Source organism: Phoenix dactylifera, chromosome 4 (assembly GCF_009389715.1).
Source record: "Phoenix dactylifera cultivar Barhee BC4 chromosome 4, palm_55x_up_171113_PBpolish2nd_filt_p, whole genome shotgun sequence".
Classification (NCBI taxonomy): Eukaryota; Viridiplantae; Streptophyta; class Magnoliopsida; order Arecales; family Arecaceae; genus Phoenix; species Phoenix dactylifera.
Genome location: NC_052395.1, coordinates 26654404 through 26675964, shown reverse-complemented (window position 1 = coordinate 26675964; position 21561 = coordinate 26654404).

Sequence of the window (21561 nt, the reverse complement as noted above, 5' to 3'; positions counted from 1 at the left end):
AATAAGACTGAGACTTTTCTTTTTGGTAAGTCGGCCTCTCACTACACTCAGCCGTGAGAAGGTCCAGACCAGCCACAATATAAAACATGATCTAATGCCTGCAGCCCAAGATCAGAAATACTCCAAAATACACTCCTGAAGTAGTGGGCTGTAAAGAAGGCAACCCAGTCTGCTGCACTGTTCGCCTTCCGAAATATATGCGAGGTCTGAAATGACTCTAACTCCTCCACAAGGTGCCAAATATCTCGGAGTAGTGGGGGCAGCTCAGACCTAGCCTGCCGACTCTGGATCCAGCCGATCACTGTGGTCGAGTCGCCCTCAAGCAGTACCCGCGTAGCACCCAGGTGCACTCTGGTATGGACGAGGCCCTCCCATGCCGTGCGTAACTTCGCCATAAGAATAGACCCATCAAAAATGTGCCGACCTCCAGCTGCAATCAGCTTGGAGTACTGGTCTCTGATCACAAAACCCACGCTGTCTCTGCTACCGCCCTCTGATACACTACCGTCGAAGTTCATCTTAAAGAAACCAGGAGGTGGGGGCTCCCAGAATACCATCGATACCGTCGTATACCTAGGCGCTGCAAAAGCCAAAGAGGAACCTCAGGTGTTCCTATCATCTCTAGGTGAGATCTCCGCTGCAGCGCTCACCAACTCGGCTGTATGTACAAAAGCTCTATCAACCACTAATCTCAGGTAGTATCCTTTGCCCTTGAAGATCCTCGTATTCCTATCCAGCTAGATATGGTATGCCACATATACCTATACAACTCCCCTCTCTGCCATCCCAGGTCTCCAAGCTGAGTCCCTCAATTGGCTCAAAAATATCTCTGTAGAAGTGAAGGTGTGTCGGTGAGCCAAGGCAAGGCCCCAAACTTGAAGCGCCTGTGGACATGTAAACTAGACGTGGTTGCTAGTCTCCTCCTCCCCTGAGCATCTCTCACAGTCGGCTGGTATCCCGACCCCCCTAGCCAAGATCCCTCTGGTAGGTAGGATGCCCCATGCCACCCTCCACAAAAATAAAGCCACATGTGGAAGGACACATAACCGCCGAATCCAGCGCCCCTCCAGCCAGCGGGCAGACCCTGGGTCCACTATCACTTGGAGATCACTGACTGTAACTCTCGCCCTCCTGGTCTGGCTTCATACCATCCTGTCTACCATCCCTTCGAGAGGTGGAGGTGTGGTCAAAACCCTGTTGGGAATTGTATCCTAAATGTCAATCGTCAGCATGTTGATGATTGAATTTTGTAAATGAATTGACAAATTAATAAAGTGTTATTTAGCATTATTCATCATTTCATTGTACATCTTCAAATGAACTTTTATATGATGAAGTCCTTAGGACTTGTTTTATGATAAGGAGGATTTATCTTCAAGTCCTTAAAACTGTTCGCAATCAAATAATATGCTGTTACTAAGATGACAGCATTATCGAGATTAGGTCGTTGTGTGACATATACGTTGGTTGTCCTCTTAACCAAGGAGTGTAGAGACACTGATATGTCACATAGGTGAAGTGTAGGAGTATATTTCACTGAACGTGACCAATTCTGGAACGCTCTACTGTCAAGAGATGTTCTGAGTGGATATGGGTATAAGCCCTTTGACCTGAGACCGCAACCTGTGACTAGCAAGCAACTCACTGTACTTTGGTACCAGACTACCTAAATTTCTAATTCAGTGACGGAAGGTCACTGGGTACAGTCAAGTACTTGCGTAGTCAGTTGTGAGTCAAGATGGAATTAACCCCTTCTGAAAACATGAGATAATGCCTTGTGTTCAATTTAGCAAAACCTTGGCCAGGGTGATCCTTGTGAGGAGTCACAGGATTTCTAAAGTTGAATCACATCATGAATGCACTTATTACAGAGTTGACAGAACTCTGAAGTCATCCTGGCATTTAGGAGTCATAAGGATAAATTATACGGTAACCATAGTCCAAGGGCTCTTGAATGTTGCTTTGTAATCATTTGGCCTATCCGGACGTGGGTACCATTGCTAGATGGCCATTTCGATTAGTACAAGAAGTTGTTCTTGTGCTACCGGCTTAGGTTCGAACCTATGGGGTCACACGCATAGAAGTTTCTAGGTTGATCAAATGGTTGATTGATGATTAAGAATCATTCAGAAATAATTTGGTCAATTCGATTGACAAATTATCCTAAGCAAAAGTTACATTAAAATAATTATTGAATTATTGGAGGGTTAATTAGTAATTGAATTACTAATAAATTTAATTTGATTGAATTATTGGACTTTAATTAAGCCAAATTGAATTAGATTCAATTTGGGCTAAATTAGGGTTTGACTTAATTCGATCGGGTTCGACCCGAGCCGATTGGGCATAACCTAATTGATCGGACTTGATCCAATTGGATTGAGATTGTCTCAAGTCAATTAAGAGTCCTTATTTTATAAGGATTAAGAGTCCTTATTTGATGAGGATTAAGAGTCCAAATAATCAAAATTTATTATGGAGAAGAATTTCTAAAATTTAGGATCCTACCTTTCTTTCTTGGAGAAGAAAGACACCTCGTTCTTATCCCTAAAAGCAGTGGTGGCTATCCTCTTTATTTTTGGCCAATTTTTGGCATGAGAAAAGAGGAGGCGTGGGGCTATTTTTCAAAAAAAATATGGTGCCTCAAATCTTCCTAATAAGATAGAATTCAAATTCCTAATTTGTAGAGACTGCATGACGCATCAAGCAGGGTGGCATGCAGCTGAAGTTTGGGGTGCAATAACCCCCTAATTTTTAGGGATTGTTGGCACAAGATTACAAGAGAATTTGTTCATCTCTTAGCTGCTGATTCACTAGAATTTTTTAGAAATTTTATCAGCCAAATTCGTTGGCCAAAAGAGGTGTGAGGTGTGGGAGGTCTTTTGGCTATAAAAGGACCCCCACACCTAGGGTTTGTAGAGATGGTCTTTAGAAAGGGTTCTAAATTCTGAAAAATTCTGAATAAATCTGAAATCATAAATTTATTTAGATTAGATCTAAATAAAATTTATAATTCATTTATTTTCTAATTTTGTATGACAAATCAAATCTGAAAACAAATGCATATGATGTATGCTGTTTAAGTTAATTCATATGAGTTTGTATATGTGATATATGGACATAAATCATCTAAGATTTAAACATGAATTAAATCTGAATTTTAACATGATTAATTACAAATCTCATATTTGAAAAATAAGTTTTGAGAACTGAAACTTTGTAGTTAGTATGTAATTAAGAATAATGCAATGATCTGAATTTTCATAAACTTACACTTAATTAAGAATTAAGTGATGATGAAAACTTAGATCTAGAATTGTGAACTCAATTCAATGACATTGCATAATTCATGGGGTATTTGGGTTAGCTCAAATCAAGTTCTTAAGATTGGGTTAACCTAGGGTTAGAATCAAATATGGTCTAATTAGAGTTAATTGATCAAATCTAATTAAGTAGTAACTAGATTAGGTCAAGAAAACTCTAGGTCAAATACAATAGTTGTAGATTGATCAATTCCATGTCTTTGATCAGACCAAGATGGAACTAGATTTAGGCTCGTGGTTGAGCCCGAGTCATTAGGATGGTCAAAATCAAAATTGATTAACCAATTGGTGTCTAAGGTAAGTTTGGCAGACTCGACCGGTGGTTTTTAATTGGAAGCTACTTGCACTGATGCGTCTTTGTCGAGTTAATGGCATATTCCTTCCACTGATCTCACTTACCTGGCCGATTTGGTCAATCATTTTTGATTGGATCATTTAATGATTCGAGTTAACCCATGCCTGTAAGAAAAATCAGTTTGACTGATTTAGGTGCCTCCTTAACCGGTTTGAATTAATTCTTTATAATCTGACTTGGTGAAGTAGTGGGAGAATTTAGGTTAACCGGATCTTCTTATCTATCCTAATTTAATCCTCTAAAATTATTAGGTCCTTAAAATGAAATAGTTATGGGGATAACTAGGTCATAGCCTCCCATTAAGTTAGATGATAATGAGTCCAATGTTTCGATAATCATTGGAGGCCCACGCGTCTAGTGCTTATCGGGCATTGGAATTGTCATTTGATATATAATGAGTCGAGTGTACCTTCAATAGGTGGTCAGGTGGGCCGAGCCATACTCGGGCTTGGTCATCTATTAGTTGATTACACGGAACCCTATCATTTAATGTTGGACCTAACCAGAATCTTCGGTGGAGGCGCACACGCCTGCCAAAGAGACTGGGACAAAATTATCACTAGAAATTGTTTGGTGAAACAATTGGTTCAGAACCTACCAATAGGTGCATATGGGTTGGCCGAGCCATACTCGGGCCATATGCGATCAATTGGGTTTTAGTGCTCATTAAAGATTTAAGTGTAATTCTTCGAATTTGAGGTAGAGGCTACAAATTTGTATAAAATAGTGGGAGGACCTTTAGACTAAAGTCCAAGTCTTTAGGGTATTGTCAATTCATATATGATAGCCGATTTTTTTTTATGCAGAAATGCCACTAGTTTATTCACTTCGTTCATTGTTGGATAATAACAAGTTGACTGGATCCAATTTCAATAACTGGCTTAGGAAACTTAAGATTGTGCTAGAGCATGAATGGATCCTTTATGTGATAACGATCCGGCACCTGAGCAGCCACTGGTAATACATGGGGTACATTAGAGAACTTATCAGAAGTGGCTCATGACCGTATCACTGTCGATGCATTATGCTGCTGCAATGAGCGACGAGTTCAGTCGCCGGTTCGAGAATGCCCAGCCGAAGAAATGTTCAAGTGTTGAACGAATCTTTTGGCACTCTCGACGATGTTGAAAGGTACAAACTAGTTTGCTATTTTCAGCAGCGACGGATGAAGGATAGGGCATCGAGGACTGATCATGTATTGTACATGATTGAGTTGATCGAGCCGCCTGAGCACTCTCGGTTTTCTCTTCATGATCAATTGGGGAAGATGCTATACTGAACTCTCTTCCTGGTTCGTACCGCCCATTTCTCACCAATTTTCGTATGACAAACCGGTAGTAAATTATCAACAATTGTTGGGTTTACTAAAAACTTTTGAGAAGGATGCTAACTCCTAAAAGGGTAGTAATTAGTGAAGTTCGTCCAAGAGTCGTCGTCCCTTTAAGAAAGGAAAGAAAAAAATAAATCAAGGAAGGTACATCATGCTGAGCGAGTCAGCCTAAGAAGAAGAAGGCTGATCAAGTAGCAGAGTCTTCTACTGTAAGAAGCAGGGGCATTGGAAGAGGAATTGTCTCTTCATTACATCTTGATCCGAACAGGCCTAAGAAAAAGTGGAAAATCAGTTGCAATCAAGATATTTATATATAACGCCTTGTAATTTTTTATTTGTGATAATTCGACTTGGGTATTGGATACCGGTAGTCCTTTAATATTTGCAATTCGTTGCAGGGACTTCAGGTTAGTGAGAGGTTTGAAGAAGGAAAAAGATTCCTGAATGTTGGAGATGGAAGACCTGTTCCAGTTCTAGCTTTAAGAATTCTTAAACTTGTATTCAGCTCTCATGTAAATGTCCTTAGTGATTGTCACTAGTGTCCAAGTTTTTTATTGAATGTCATTTCTGTAGGCCTTTTGGCCAAAATGGTTATGAAATATCAATAAAAAGATTATTGCAATATCATTTGGAATGGTGTTGCTGTAATGAATGGAATTCTGAGTAATGGATTTACATTTTGTCACAGCCTGTTCATGTAATGTACAAGTCCAATAAGCGCCCTAGAATAGATAATGTCACGGATGTCTACCTTTGGCATCATAGGCTAGGTCATATTAACAAGAACAGGATGAACAGGTTAAATAAAGAGGAATCCTCAATGTTAATGATTGTGAATCATTAACAACCTGTGAATCATGCCTTCTTGGTAAGATGACCAAGTCACCTTTTACTGAAAAAGGTGAACGAGCCAATGACTTATTGACCCTAGTACATTCTGATGTATGTGGGCCAATGAGCACAAATGCTAGAGGCGGATATGCATATTTCATTACTTTCACAACGACCTTTCGAGGTATGGTTATGTCTATTTAATGAGACATAAATCTGAAGCATTTGAAATGTTAAAATTGTATCGTAATGAAGTAGAAACAAATTGGAAAGAGTATTAAAACTCTTCGATCAGATTGAGGGGGTGAATACCTTTCCAATGAGTTTTGACATATCTGGAAGAGAATGGAATTTTTTTCCAATAGACTCCTTCTGGTATACCGCAGTATAACGGCGTGTCAGAAAGGAGAAATCGAACTATTAGATATGGTTCGATCCATGATGTGGTTTGCTGATCTGCCCATATCCTTTTGGGGATATGCACTTGAGTCAGCCTGTTATATACTTAATAAGGTTCCAAGTAATCTGTGAATAAAATACCACATGAGATGTGGACGGGACGGAAACCGGTACTCTCTACCTTAGGATTTGGGGGTGTCCGGCGTACGTCAACGTTTGAAGACAGACAAACTTGAACCCAAGTCTGACAAATGTTCTTTATCGGTTACCCTAAAGAACTAAAAGATATTATTTCTATCTTGCTGAAGAACAAAAGTGTTCGTAAGCAATAGAGCTGTTTTCTTAGAGAAAGAATTCCTTAGTGAAGGAACTAATAGCTCTAATATTGAACTTAGGAAGTTCAACATGTAGAAGATCCGACACCATCCACTGAACCAATTGAGTCGGATTTGATTAGATCAAACCAGCACTCATCTTAGATGCACCATTAAAGCGATCAGGTAGAGTACCACGTTAGCCGGACAGATACTATGTTTCTTGTCCGGGACGGGGATCCTATCAAACTGATGAAAACGATGAGGATCCAATCATCTACATGGATGCAATGTAGAGGTATGACTCTGATGCATGGCTTGGAGTCATGCAATCCGAAATGAAATCTATAAAGGTCATGATGTATGGACATTAGTTGACCCACCCGAAGGATTAAACCCATAGGGTGTAAGTGGATTTTCAAAAGAAAATGGGGCGCAGACGGAAAGGTAGAGACCTATAATGTCCGTCTGGTTGCCAAAGGATATCGTCAGCGTTATGGTATTGACTATGACGAGACGTTTCTCCTGTGGCAATGGTCAATCCATTCGGATTATGCTTGCGATAGCAGCACACTTAGATTATGAAATCTGACAAATGGATATAAAGACCGCTTTTCTAAATGGAGATTTAGAAGAGAAGGTGTATATGATGCAACCTGAAGGTTTTATATCTACAGATGAGTCTAAGGTGTGCAAGCTTCAAAAATCCATTTATGGATTAAAGCAAGTTTCACGTAGTTGGAGCATACGATTTGATAAGGTGATCAAATCATATGGCTTCATTAAGAATGAAGAGGAACTTTGCATTTATAAATGGGCAAATAGTTCAGTTATTATATTTCTTATTTATATGTGGATGACATTTCTAATCGGAAATGACATTCCTGCATTATAAGAAATAAAGGTTTGGCTATCATCTCAATTTGCCATGAAGGATTTGGAGAAGCATCTTACATTCTAGGAATGAAGATTTATAGAGATAGATCTAGAAGATTGCTTGGATTATCCCAATCCAAGAGGTTCAGTATGATTAATTCTAAGACAGCTATCTTCCGATGGCCATGGAATTAACCTCTCTAAGAGGGATTGTCCGACAACCCTCAAGAAAGAGAGAGTATGGATAGAATTCCATATGCTTCGGCAGTGGGATCTATAATGTATGCCATGACATGTACTAGACCAGACGTGGCATACTCACTAGGAGTAGTGAGAGAGATACCAGTCTGATCCAGGTAGCAACCACTGGAAGGTTGTAAAAATCATCCTTAAGTATTTGAGAAATACTAAAGACCAGTGGCTTGTCTACGGTGATTCTGACTTAAAACTTGAGGGATATACCGATTCAAGTTTTCAGTCAGATCAAGATGATAGCAAGAGCGTGTCGGGATATATCTTTACTCTTAAGGGTGGGGCCATCTGCTGGAAGAGTTCCAAGCAGCATACAGTGGCAGATTCTACATGTGAAGCAGAATACATCGCAGCATCTGATGCCGCCAAGGAAGCTGTATGGTTGCGGAAGTTCATCACTGAGCTTGGAGTGACACCCTCCATTGATGGTCCAGTGACTGTATTTTGTGACAACACTGGAGCCATATCTCAAGCAAGAGAACCCAAATCACATCAGCGGACCAAGCATATTCTACATCGCTACACCTAGTTCGAGAGATCGTCGAATGAGGTGACATTGATTTTCAGAAGATTGATACAAAAGAAAATTTGGCTGACCCATTTACCAAAAATCCTCGACATCAAAGATTCAACGAACACAAGTCGAAGATGGGTATTAGATACTATGTCAATGGCTTTAGGCTAAGTGGGAGTTGTTGGGAATTGTATCCTAAATGTCAATCGTCAGTATGTTGATGATTGAATTTTGTAAATAAATGACAATTAATAAAGTGTTATTTGGCATTATTCATCATTTCATTGTACATCTTCAAATGAACTCTTATATGATGAAGTCCTTAGAACTTATTTTATGATAAAGAAGGATTTATCTTCAACTCCTTAAAACTGTTCGACGATCAAATGATATGCTGTTACTAGGACGATAGCATTATCAAGATTAGGTCATTGTGTGACATATACGTTGGTTGTCCTCTTAACCAAGGAGTGTGGAGACACTGATATATCACACAGGTGAAGTGCAGGAGTACATTTCACTAAACATGACCAATTTCGGAACACTCTACTGTCGAGAGATTTTCCGAGTGGATATGGATATAAGTATCACTCAGACCTGAGATCACCACAGTGATTAGCAAGCAACTCACTGTACTTTGGTACCAGACTATCTGAATTTCTAATTCAGTGATGGAAGGTCACTGGGTGCAGTCAAGTACTTGCGTAGTCAGTTGTGAGTCAAGATGGAATTAACCCCTCCTGAAAACAGAAGATAATGTCTTGTGATTAATTTAGCAAAATTTTGGCCAAGATAATCTCAGTGAGGAGTCACGAAATATCTAAAGTTAATCACACAATGGATGTACTAATTATAGGATTGACAGTGAGCTCTAAGTTATCCTGGCATTAGGAGTCAAAGGGATGAATTATACGGTAACCATAGTCCAGGATTTCAGAATATTTACTTCGCATATATTCGGCCTATCCGGACGTTGGATACCATTGCTAGATGGTCATTTCGATTAGTACAAGAAGTTGTTCTTGTGCTGCCGGCCATAGGTTCGAACCTATGGGGTCACACGCATAGAAGTTTCTAGGTTGATCAATGGCTGATTGATGATTAGAAATCATTCAAGGATAATTTGGTCAATTCGATTGACAAATTATCCTAAGCAAAAGTTGCATTAAAATAATTATTGAATTATTGGAGGATTAATTAGTAATTCAATTACTAATAAATTTAATTTGATTGAATTATTGGACTTTAATTAAGCAAAATTGAATTAGATTCAATTTAGGATAAATTAGGGTTTGACCTAATTCGATCGGGTTCGATCCGAGCCGATTGGGCATAACCTAATTGATCGGACTTGACCCAATTGGATTGGGCTTGACTCAAGTCAATTAAGAGTCCTTATTTGATGAGGATTAATCCAAATAATCAGAATTTATTATTGAGAAAAATTTCTAAAATTTAGGATCCTAGCTTTCTTTCTTGGAGAAGAAAGACACCTCATCCTTATCCCTAAAAGCAGTAGTTCCTATCCTCTTTATTTTTGTCCAATTTTTGGCATGAGAAAATAGAAGGTGTAGGGCTATTTTTTAGAAAAATATGGCTCCTCAAATCTTCCTAAAAAGATAAGAATCAAATCCCTAATTTGTAGGGACGGCATGGCGCATCAAGCAGGGTGGCATGCAGCTGAAGTTTGGGGTGAAATAACCATCTAATTTTTTGGGATTCTTGGAACAAGATTAAAGAGAATTTGTTCATCTCTTAGCTGCCGATTCATCAGAATTTTTTGGAAATTTTATCAGCCAAATTCATTGGCCAAAAGAGGTGTGAGGCGTGGGGGGTCTTTTGGCTATAAAAGGACCCCCATGCCTAGGGTTGAAAAAAGATGGTCTTTAGAAAGGGTTCTAAATTCTGGAAAAATTATGAGAGCCAGCCCCCTTCTCTCCTCCTTCTTCTCCTTCATCTCCATCCTTCATCCTCTCGAAGAAGAATCAAAAGTTGAGTGCTTCGACGAAGAAAACTTCAGCCACTGCAGCACCTCTGCACGAGCTAGCACTCCTGCAGTTGTGAATCTTCCTAGAGCTTTGCGTGGACTATCCGTAGAGGCCGGACACATGTGCGGCTATACAAGGTGATCAAGGCATCATCAAAGTTCTCAAAGCAAAAAGGTATGAGATCTAATCTCATTAAAATTAAAATTAGAAATCAACTGGGTTGCTGAAATTCTGCATGACTACATGTTAGACATAGAATCATGCCTACTTGTTTAGAATAAATGTTTAAAGTTCTAGATCTATTTTTGTTATAGAGATATGAATCTCTAGCATGCATAGGAATTAAATAGTTTAATTCATTGCTTCCGCTGTAAATTTTTTAAAAATATATGCATGCGACCACCAGGGTTTCCAACAGACCCACACAGCTAAGTCGTCGCCGAAGAGGATATGGATCTGATCAGCATCCCATCTGCTCTCTTTCGGAGCAAAAAGATCGCCCATCCGGCTCCAAAAGAAATCTGACCACATGCCTCGATGCCAAAGCCTCTCACCTAGTAAGGAGAGAGTGAATGCCCAAACCCCGGATGCTCATCGGCTGACAAAGAACCTCCCACGCAAGCAGATGGATACCGCCTCCATGCGCTCGCCCCCTCCCCCCTAGACAAAGCTTCGAAAGCAATTGCTCCAATTGCCTTAGAAAAGCAATTGAGACAATGGTGCTTGAAAGCATGTACAAGGGGATAGAGCTCAGCACTGACCTGACCAAAATAATCCTACCCATCACGAAAAGAGAGCTCGCCTGCCACCCCTCCAAGCGCTGTCGAAAAGTCAGTTCCAACTCGGAGTAGTCTGCCCTGCGCAATCACCCGACCCGATAATGGAAACCCCCAAGTGTCGCATGGTACCGTACTGCTCATCAATACCTAAAATCTTCGAGATGGCACCTTTCACCTGAGCTTCAATCTTCGGACTGTAAGATATGGTCAATTTGGCCAAGTTGACCTGCTGCTCGGATGCACTACAATACTCCATAAGTATCCTCCAGAGTGTCCGTGCCGACCTCCTACTCGTGCGAGGTATCAAGAAGCAGTCGTCAGCAAACAATAAATGAGAAATCTGGAATGTACCTATCCTTGGTGTGTAAGGCTCTAGCTCATGGGTCTTGGCGGTGCTATGAAGGGCTCGTGATAGAGCATCCGAGCACAGGATGAATAGCAATGGTGACAACAGGTAGCCCTTCCACAGACCCACTGAGGACTCGAAGAAACTCATAGGCGTGCCATTCACTAGAATGGCAAAGGAGGGTGCCCAGATATAGCTCAAAACCCATCTAAATCCACTGATGATGAAAACCAAAAATCTTCAGGAAGTATGTTACAAAGTGTCAGTCCATTCTGTCATATGCTCTCTCTATGTCCAACTTGATACCCATCAATCCCCTCTTACGTTGAGGCCTGCCTGAGATCACACATAAAATCCTGGGCGATCAATACATTATCAGAGATACACTGGGGCTCAAGGCTAACCAACTCAACTAGTACCCCCCTAACTCTCCTTACTAGAATTTTGGCTATAATCTTGTAGAGGGTGGTACATTAGGCTAATGGGGCGATAGTGGCTGGGCTCTGTGGCATCCCTGATAATGAGACCTTTTTAAGTTAGTATAAATCTAACCTATTTTGGTAAGCTGAGTGGAATTGCATATAACCTGACCCAAATTGTAGGCCTATAGAAAATATGTTGTTCCCAAGCTAGCAACCCTGGAAGGGGATGAATAGGGTTTCTTTAAAAAAATTAACTTAAACTTAGATTATCTTGGGTACCATGAGCGTAGTATAGTGAAGGTAATAAGCAATAAACTATTAAACAATCACAAACCAATAGAACAATAGAAGGAAGAGAAAAGAAAAGGACCACACATAAAGAATATATGTTTTTATAGTGGTTTGAAGCAATCCACTCCGACATCCATTTCCTAATCCTCTCCCTGAGAAGTTCACTATATAATATCCATGATTACACAGCTAGCCAACTTTTGGATATGGCTAATCTTTTTGCAGTAGAGTTTCCTCCCTGAAACTCTTCATTACACGAGCTAACTTATGGATATTAGCCTAGCCTATCCCTCGAGTTCGTTCCCGGATCTTACAAAATATAATCCAGTAACAATACTTTTTGCGACATAGAAAAACCTCTCTAGAGGTTAGTTGCACTATTGTAGTTTTCAATGAATACTTTTTCTATCAAAGAGGAGTTGAGATCTACAACAAATACTTATCCTTTTTCTTGGCTTTTAGTGCTCTTGCAAGTATTTTTGTGCTCTTAGACTTTTTTTATTGTTCTCACTTATTTATGACATTCTTTCATGTTGTCATTAAGTTGAGCAAGCTTGACATTTAAATTGGAGAGCTTGGAATTGCCGCTTGTAGTCGTTCGAAGCTTCTAACCACTCATTAATGTAGCTAATATGGAGTGCAGGTTGGTTGTATCTAGCCGTTACACCATTCAGTTTGCTGGTGAAGAGATGACTCCTTCATAGAGGGGTCGACTCATGGTTGTCGGAAGGTATTTAAAGTTAAATATTGAATGGCTAGAAATGACTTGAGAGCAGTGATATCGACCCTTCACGTTAGTCACTTTGCTCAATTCCAAGAGACGATTTCTAGTGACCTAGAGGTGATACTTGATCCTTTAGTTGAACGGCTCCACTGTGTAACAACCTAGGACCTCACCCAAAATGGCTAGCCGAAAGGTATTGTTTGGGTTCTTTGATCCTGTATAAGTACCCAAGATCTACCCAGCAAATAACCGATGTGAGACTAAACACACGCCTGCACGGGCCCTCACATACTTTCCCCGTTCAAGCCCTGACGTCCTCGTCAGGCTAAGGTTTAAATTCATTCAAATCTAATCACAAGTACCACGATCAGTCCGTGGTCAGCCCCAATAGATCCGTGCTGCAGTACTCCCTAGTCCACATAGGTTATTAGGCCGGGTTCCGCTCTGATACCATTTGTAACAACCTAGGACCTCACCCAAAATGGCTAGCCGGAAGGTATTGTTTGGGTTCTTTGATCCTGTATAAGTACCCAAGATCTACCCAGCAAATAACCGATGTGGGACTAAACACACGCCTGCACGGGCCCTCACACACTGTGCTCCTGATCTTTTGGAGATGACTCAACCTTTGTTCAATTTGCTCAATTTTGGGGATCATCTCCTTACTTTTTGAGGATGACTCCTCAAATAAAGTTGGACGGCTACTAAGATTGGAGATGATTTTTGATCTTTTGGAGGTGACTCCTTCCTTTGTTAGCCAACTCTTCAAGAGAAACTTTTAAAATGACTAAAGAAAAAGAATTCATCATTCCTCAAAAAGTTGAAAGAAGAACAAATAAAGATTGCAAAGTCTTTGAGGGAAAAAATATGATTAAAGTTATTCCCACCCTCAAATCTTGGATTTTGGAAGAAGAAAATCCTATGGAAAGTTTGCTAATTAAGGTACACATCATTTCACAAGTCATTTAAGAGATCATTCTTCTAAAAAGTCTAAAGAATGGGGGTTTAAAAATTAGACTAGTGCCCTATTATAGGCAATGTTAAAAATTAAACCTTTGTGTTGCTTGACCTAGATTTTGAATTTTTCTATGAATTTATGCAAGTATTAGATCAAACGGTGAATTTTTTAAATCTGGAATTTTATCAAGATTTAGTTCTATGTTATCTTTTATTTATTGGAATAGCTATTAAATAAGGTAGCATGCATAAAGGCTAAGTTAGAAACTTTTAGCCAAGCTAGACAAAGAATTTTGAATCCAAATTTTTATCGCTAAAGTCATATAATTAGTTCTAGCAAAAAAAATTCTACTTCTAAATTTTGAAGCAAATTTTTTTTCTTCACAGCAATAGCACAGTAGTAGAAATGATAGATTTAATCATTTTTAATTTATGCATTGAATGAGGGGAAGCATAAAGATTGTATGGGTTCTAATAAAATTACTATTGGACCATGGAAAGCCTTCATTAAAGGTTGTCATGAAGAGGAACTTTGCTATAAAATGGTAAAGCTAGTTAGTTTAAGTTAGATACAGTAGAAAATTTTGGATGCTATTTATTAAATATTGTTTTGAAGGGTTCTCTTTCAGGATTTAATTGAGATCTATTTGAGCTTATTTGGTGGCTATTAGTGGCTCCTTTACTAGTGGAGTAAGAGAATCATCCAAACATCTCAAATTATTCAAAAGAGCTTTTCGTCCTCCAACTACAATACCAAATGGAGCCTTAAGCTTTTTAATTGATTAGTTAATATAGTATATATTAGAGCTTTGTTTTGCTGGAGGTCATTAGTTCATATCTCCTCTAGTTAAGTGGAGTTGATGATCAATTATCTTTAGTTCGATTGGTTAGCACTCTCTTCGATTGAGAATAGTTTTTGATTTGAATATGGTGGTAGTGTCCTTGCAATACTTCTTAACAATAAAGATATAGAAAATAAGTTATCTTCATATAATACATACTAATAGTATTTAATATTTTTTATGTAAAAACTAGAAAATTGGGGAATAAAATGAAAGTTCTAAGACTCACCTTGTGTTTTTTTTAAAAAAAAGAAAAATCATAGCAATGTTGTACTATTCAATAGTAGACAAAGGCAGATGCAATAAACATGAATGTAGGAATCTTGTCTGGGTCTTTTTGTTGTCGAGGAATCTCATGTGTTGCTGGTAAAATTTATCCATCATTGATCTTTTCAAACTCTCAATTTTTTTTCAATTTTAAAACTTGGTTATTCACATTAAGTCTCACTTGAGAGTTTGTTTAACATCTAAAGATCTTATAATGTTCTGCTTAGTATGGTTGCATGTTATCCAACTTTATATGTTGTGATTTGGCATGATCGGTATCTTTTCTCCTTGAGTGCATGTTGCACCCAGTGGGTTATTATCTTCTTTAAACAGAAGTTCTAAAAATGCTTTAAGGTAGTAGTGCTAAGACGTTGAATCCGGATACTTTTCATGTCGAATTTAAGCCATCATTAGAGAGCTTGGGTCTAAACTTTGACAAAACTTACACATTCAAGAATCAAACAGTAGGAAGGATTTATAAAGTCCACCGGACCTAGGATCAATATGAATATGGTATGCCCATTATCCTGTTCTATAAATTAGGATTGAATTGCGTAAGGATCCAATTGAAATCCATGTTCAAGTCCTAAGTGGGCACCAATATTTGGTTAGTTTGGTTTCTTTTTTAAAAAACACACAATCACCACCAAACCTCCACACCTGCCCACCCTAGAAAAAAGAGTAAATTAGAAAAACTATCCTGATATTAGGGATAATTACACTTACACCCAACAGTATGAAAAACCTACATTTATCCTTCTAAGGTTTACTTTTATCCAATACTTCAATCCATAACTAAATAGAATGTTAGTCAAACCGCTAACTTTTAATAAGACACAAATGCTACATCAATTTTTTTTTGTTGAAAATGACCAAAATAACCTTACAAAAATCTTTCTAAGGTATATGTTTATTACACTTACATCCAATATTTTATAAAAATCTACACTTCGCCCATTTAAATCGACCGTGTTAGTAAAACCGTTAATTTGTTGTAAAAAATTAAAATTACCTCTACAAGAAAATAAGGCTCCTCTTTCACTTTTTTGACTCTCGAAACTCTTCGAAGTATTATATCTTCAAGTGTCTTCTTCTTTTGAGATTAAGTGGCTAGAGGTTCTTTTTTGCTTTGCCACCCTACCACGAGCATCCCTTTCCGACGAGCGACCAACAACAAGCTTCTTTCCAACCAACATCTGTTGACAAGCATCCTTTTTGATTAGCCTCCATCTTTCTGATCAGATTTTATTTTCGCTACCCCATCCACCACATCATAGAGATTGAAAATGTTAGTATATTATTTGCTAATTTTGAGTTCTACTTATTCAATATTGTAGACATGATTTCTTAATATTGTCGTTGTGAATGAGAATTCATATATCTGCATATGGAGCTATAATAGCTCTAGCAGCCTATCATCAAAAAGATCCAAATTAATACATGCGTGAAAACTCTTATTTTTAGAGGGTGCATCAATTATGGTTCCATAGCTTGGCTTGGACCATGGATAGGTTGGTTCAAGCGACAAAATTATTGACGTTAATTTTCGGCAGCAGAAAATTTTAGAGGCATCCATTTGTTTGAGAGATCTAGATTGTTTTTTTCTTAGCACATGGCTCGTCTGATAATTCATCAAGATCAAGCTCAGACCCATGGTGCTTCGCGGCTGTTCTTCTCCTTAGATGAATGTTATATCATTTAAAGCTAGTTTGGTCATTTTTTTATTTTTTCTAATATAACATTTAGTCCCATTTAAGTTAACAATTTAGCTAACTCTCTATTAAGTTATGGGTTTAAGTGTTGGATAAAAACCTCAGAAGGATAAGCGTATTTAAGTTATTGGATATAAGTATTGTTAGGAACCCGCCCATGCCGCAGAAAAATTTAAAAATTTCAGATGCCAGCGGAAGAGGCATGCGCGGGATCAACCGTTCATCGCATGAACGTTGTTTAAAATCGTTCGTAGATAGATAAGGATTAAAAACTTTTAAAAACATTAGAAGATCAGATCTTCACCTCGTGCGGATAGATGATCACCGCAAACTGATTATCGTGGTTTTGGATGAAGGTTCGCTTGAAGCTGTTCAAGTGCCCGGCCTCTACGGGTATCCACACGAAGTAGGAACCGATCCAAGCTCTCTATCTCCTTGGGGTGCTAGCTCCCTTGCAGAGATAACTTTTGATAGCTGATGTCCTCCCTCTTAATCAACCCTTGATTGTGCTTGGGTGGAGGAAGAAGAAGGATGAAGAATAGTAAAGGAACAAAACCCCTGCAGCCTTCTTTCTTTTCCTTGCGTTGGAAGGAGGAAGGGAGGATGAAGAGGCCACCTTTCTTTTTCTTCCTTTGTTTGCGGCTGAACCAAGGAAAGGGGAGGAGAGGGGGCACGAATTGGAGAGGGAGAGGGCTTCAATGATGCCCTAGGTCAGCCCCCACGCCTCCTCTTAAATAGCATGTGGAGCTCCTACTTTGTAGGAGCTCCTTGATAAACTTCCAAGAGGGGCGCCGACCCCTCTTCTTTGCCGCACCAAGCAAGGAAAAGGAGGAGGGGCGTGTGCCCCTCCTTCATGGTTAACCTAATCCTCCTTTAAGGAGGATTAGGAAGGTCACTCATGGTTAGATCCTAATCTAATTAGGCTTGGACCAAGGGTGAACCAATTTGGGTTTAATCTGGGTAAGTCCTAATCCAATTAGAACTTAATGAACCATGACTCAATTGAACCCTTCAATCCTAATCCAATTAGGAGTCTTATTGATTCATTAGATTAATAATTAATTAGGAGTTAAGAAATCCTAATCTAATTAGGACTTATTTAATTTTGGTCCTAATCTAATTAGGACTCTGATAGGATTTCCAGTCCTAATCCAATTAGGACTCTAGGAATCCTACTCTAAGTAGGAATCCTAGTCCTACTCCAAATAGAATTTTCAGTCCTAATCCAATTAGAACTCTAGGAATCCTATTCCAAGTAAGAATCCTATTCCAAGTAAGAATCCCAGTCCTACTCCAAATAGGATTTCTAGTCCTAATCCAATTAGGACTCTAGGAATCCTATTCCAAGTAGGAATCGTATTTAAGTCTAATTAATTAATTTCCTTTGTTCCTTCTTCAACTGTTTATCAATCGAGTTGATTACTTGTGATTCCTAATCACGATTCAATCATCGGATCGGTCAGTGCTTTTAATGTGTGTGACTCCATAGGTTGTATTCTGACTGGTAGTGAGATATAATATGATCTCTATCACAATACCATTGAAAACTCCTTTCAATGGGTTGGAACGATTCCAACTCTACTCATCAGGGTTTATCGATCATCGAGATAATCCCTATGAGTCTCACCATCCGCCAGTGACACCTAGCAGCATATAGTGGCTACCCAGCAGAATAGAATGATGAACCTCTAGGTGCAGTTATCATGTGATATAGTCCTTCAATTGTGGATCCGAACAAGACGGAGGTCATGGATAACTCATCAAACTCCTTCGTCTGTCATATGTCAAGATTTATTCAACTTAAGTTCGAGAGTGGAGAACTCTTTCTCCACTGTGCAATCTGCCCCGGCCGAGGTCTTACGAACTCAGTCTTATAAATCACATAAGATCTCTCCTTATCTATCAAGGTCGATAGGTTCCTTGTAGATGCATACCCTACTCCTACAGTGAACCTACTGCAGCTAATCTACACTGCATGGACCCATATGGCTAGAGACCATATATTTGTGCAGTCAAACTACAATAACCTCACTGTGAGTAGCCGAAGCATCGCAGGTCAAAGGACAAGTCACACTACTGCAACATCAAGCAAGTCACTGACGAGTGGATAGACATTCAAGTGACTTCTTGTCTTGGTCACGCTCAGTACCCTTGTTCTCTAACAAGCACCTGCACTATTACCTCAGTGTCTCCACACCGTGGACTCGAGTCTCGTCCATCCATAGAGAAAGTAATGTGTGCACTGATTTCATCGGATCGATCATCGTCCTCGTGATGATCCATCGATCAGGAGCGTTTAGAAATTAATCACTAATAATACATGGCTCAAATTCTCAACTCTTGAGAATATGCATCATCATCTTATTAATTCCTTGGACGATTCATAGACACAATAACAATATGAATGAAAAAGATGCCTTTCATTTATTCAATAATAAATAGTCAAGTACAAAATTATGTCCCTAGAATTTACAATGTGTCAGCCAGATTGGCTTCTAGGGCATACATCTAACAATCTCCCACTTGCACTAAAGCCAATTGGTCATATATCAAGCCAATCTTCCCCCCTGCTGACATAGCTCAATCAAGTTCGTTTTCTTGACGGACTTTTAGCGCTTTTGAAACTAAACTGCGTTTGGTTCATCTGCTTGCTTCATTTGATGCTAAGGAACGGAACCTGACCTAGTCCGTGGTAAATAGAGGTGGAGCAAAAGCAAGGGAGCTGATAAAGGTGAGTACGTGCGAAAAGCAAGAGGCGAGCCCTTACTATACTATACAGGAGCTTCTCGCTTCGCTTTGAGCGAAGTTTGTGAGCCGTGTAATAGGCGACCATTTCGCGCGGTTCGGGGGCACTTGAATAAGCCGCCGGCGCCCGGCTGCGTCTTTACCCCTATCCAATTTTTGGGCCAATTCCCCCTTCGTACTACTGACTCAGCTGCTTAGTGAATGGGTCTGCTACGTTGTCCGCGGAGTCTACTCTCTGCACCTCGACATACTTCTTCTCAACATAGTCGCGTATGAGGTGGAAGCACCGCTCTATGTGCTTGGACTTCTGATGAGACCTTGGCTCCTTAGCAAGAGCTATGGCGCCATTATTATCGCAGTAGAGTGTTATGGCATCTGATGTCATCACGTCCAACTCTGCAATGAATTTCTTGAACCAGAAGCCTTCTTTAGCAGCTTCAGAGACGGCGATGTATTCAGCTTCCATAGTAGAATCAGCAATGATCGGTTGTTTATAACTTTTCTAATTCACCGTACCACCATTGCACAAGAACACATATCCAGATGTTGACTTCCTATCATCGACATCAGTCATGAAGTCTGAATCTGTGTACCCTTCTACCTTTAACCCTGATGATCCTCCAAAGACCAAGAATAAATTTTTAGTTCTTTTCAAGTACTTAAGAATATTCTTCACAGCTGTCCAGTATTCTTCACCTGGATTCGACTGATATCTGCTTGTGACACTCACAGCAAGGGCTATATCAGGTCGTGTACATAGCATGGCATACATGAGGCTCCCTATTGCTGATGCATAGGGGATCTTGCTCATGCGTTGAATCTCTTCAGATGTGTTGGGGCACATCTTCTTGGAGAGATGAATTCCATGCCTTAGGGGTAAGAGACCCCTTTTAGAGTTTTACATGCTGAACCTTTTCAGCACTTCCTCTATGTACATCTTCTGTGATAGGCCAAGCATCCTTTTAGATCTATCTCTATAGACCTTTATTCCCAAAATATAGGATGCTTCCCCAAGGTCTTTCATGGAGAACTCTTTTGACAACCAGACCTTGACCGAGGTTAGCATGGAAATATCATTCCCTATCAGGAGGATGTCGTTCACATACAGTACGAGAAATACGACAGCACTCCCACTAACCTTTTTGTAAACACACGATTTCTCTTCGTTTTTGATGAAATCAAACGTTTTGATTGCGTCATCGAAACGAGTGTTCCAACTCCGAGATGCTTGCTTTAGTCCATAGATGGATCTTTGCAGCTTGCAGACCTTGTGATCTCCATCACTGGAAGTAAAACCCAAAGGCTGTTCCATATAGATATCTTCATCAAGATATCCATTCAGGAAAACAGTTTTCACATCCATCTGCCAGATTTCATAATCATGAAATGCTGCAATGGCAAGCAATGTTCGGATGGATTTTAGCACGACTACAGGTGAAAAGTTCTCCTGATAGTCAATGCCTTCGCATTGACTATATCCTTTCGCCACTAGTCTTGCTTTATAGGTCTCTACCTTTCCATCCGAACCTATCTTTCTTTTGTAGATCCATTTGTATCCAATAGGTACAATACCTTCTGGTGGATCTACTAAGGTCCAGACTTAGTTGGAATGCATGGAGTCTAACTCTGATTTCATAGCTTCCAACCATTTTTCGGAATCGATATCATATATCGCCTCGTTGTAGGTTTTGGGATCCTGTATGTGATCCCTATCTCCCACTAGGAACATTTCCTCGGTATTCTCTTCTAGTATACCTAAGTATCTATCGGAAGGATGGGAGATCCTACTAGATCTGCGAGGTGGTTGAGGGACATCGTGTACTGGCTCTGTATGAATGGGTTCGATAGGATCCATGACTCGTTGCTTTTTAGAGACTTTCTCTTCAAGCTCAATTTTGCTCCCACTGCCTCTATCAAGGATAAACTGGTTTTTCCAAGAAGATGGCGTGTCGGCTCACAAACACATTGTGATCCTCTGAGACGTAAAAATTGTATCCTAATGACTCTTTAGGATATCCTATAAAATGAGCACTTATGGTCCTAGCCTCTAGCTTGTCCGCCTGTAGTCTTTTGACGTGGGCCGGACATCCCCAAATCTTGAGATGACCAAGACTTGGTTTCTTACCATGCCATATCTCATACGGTGTGGTAGGAACAGATTTAGAGGAAACTCTATTCAGTAGATATACTGCGGTAAGTAAGGCATCTTCCCAAAGAAACATAGGTAAATCAGTGAAGCTCATCATGGACCGGTGTTAGATGTATGCCCTAGAAGCCAATCTGGCAGACACATT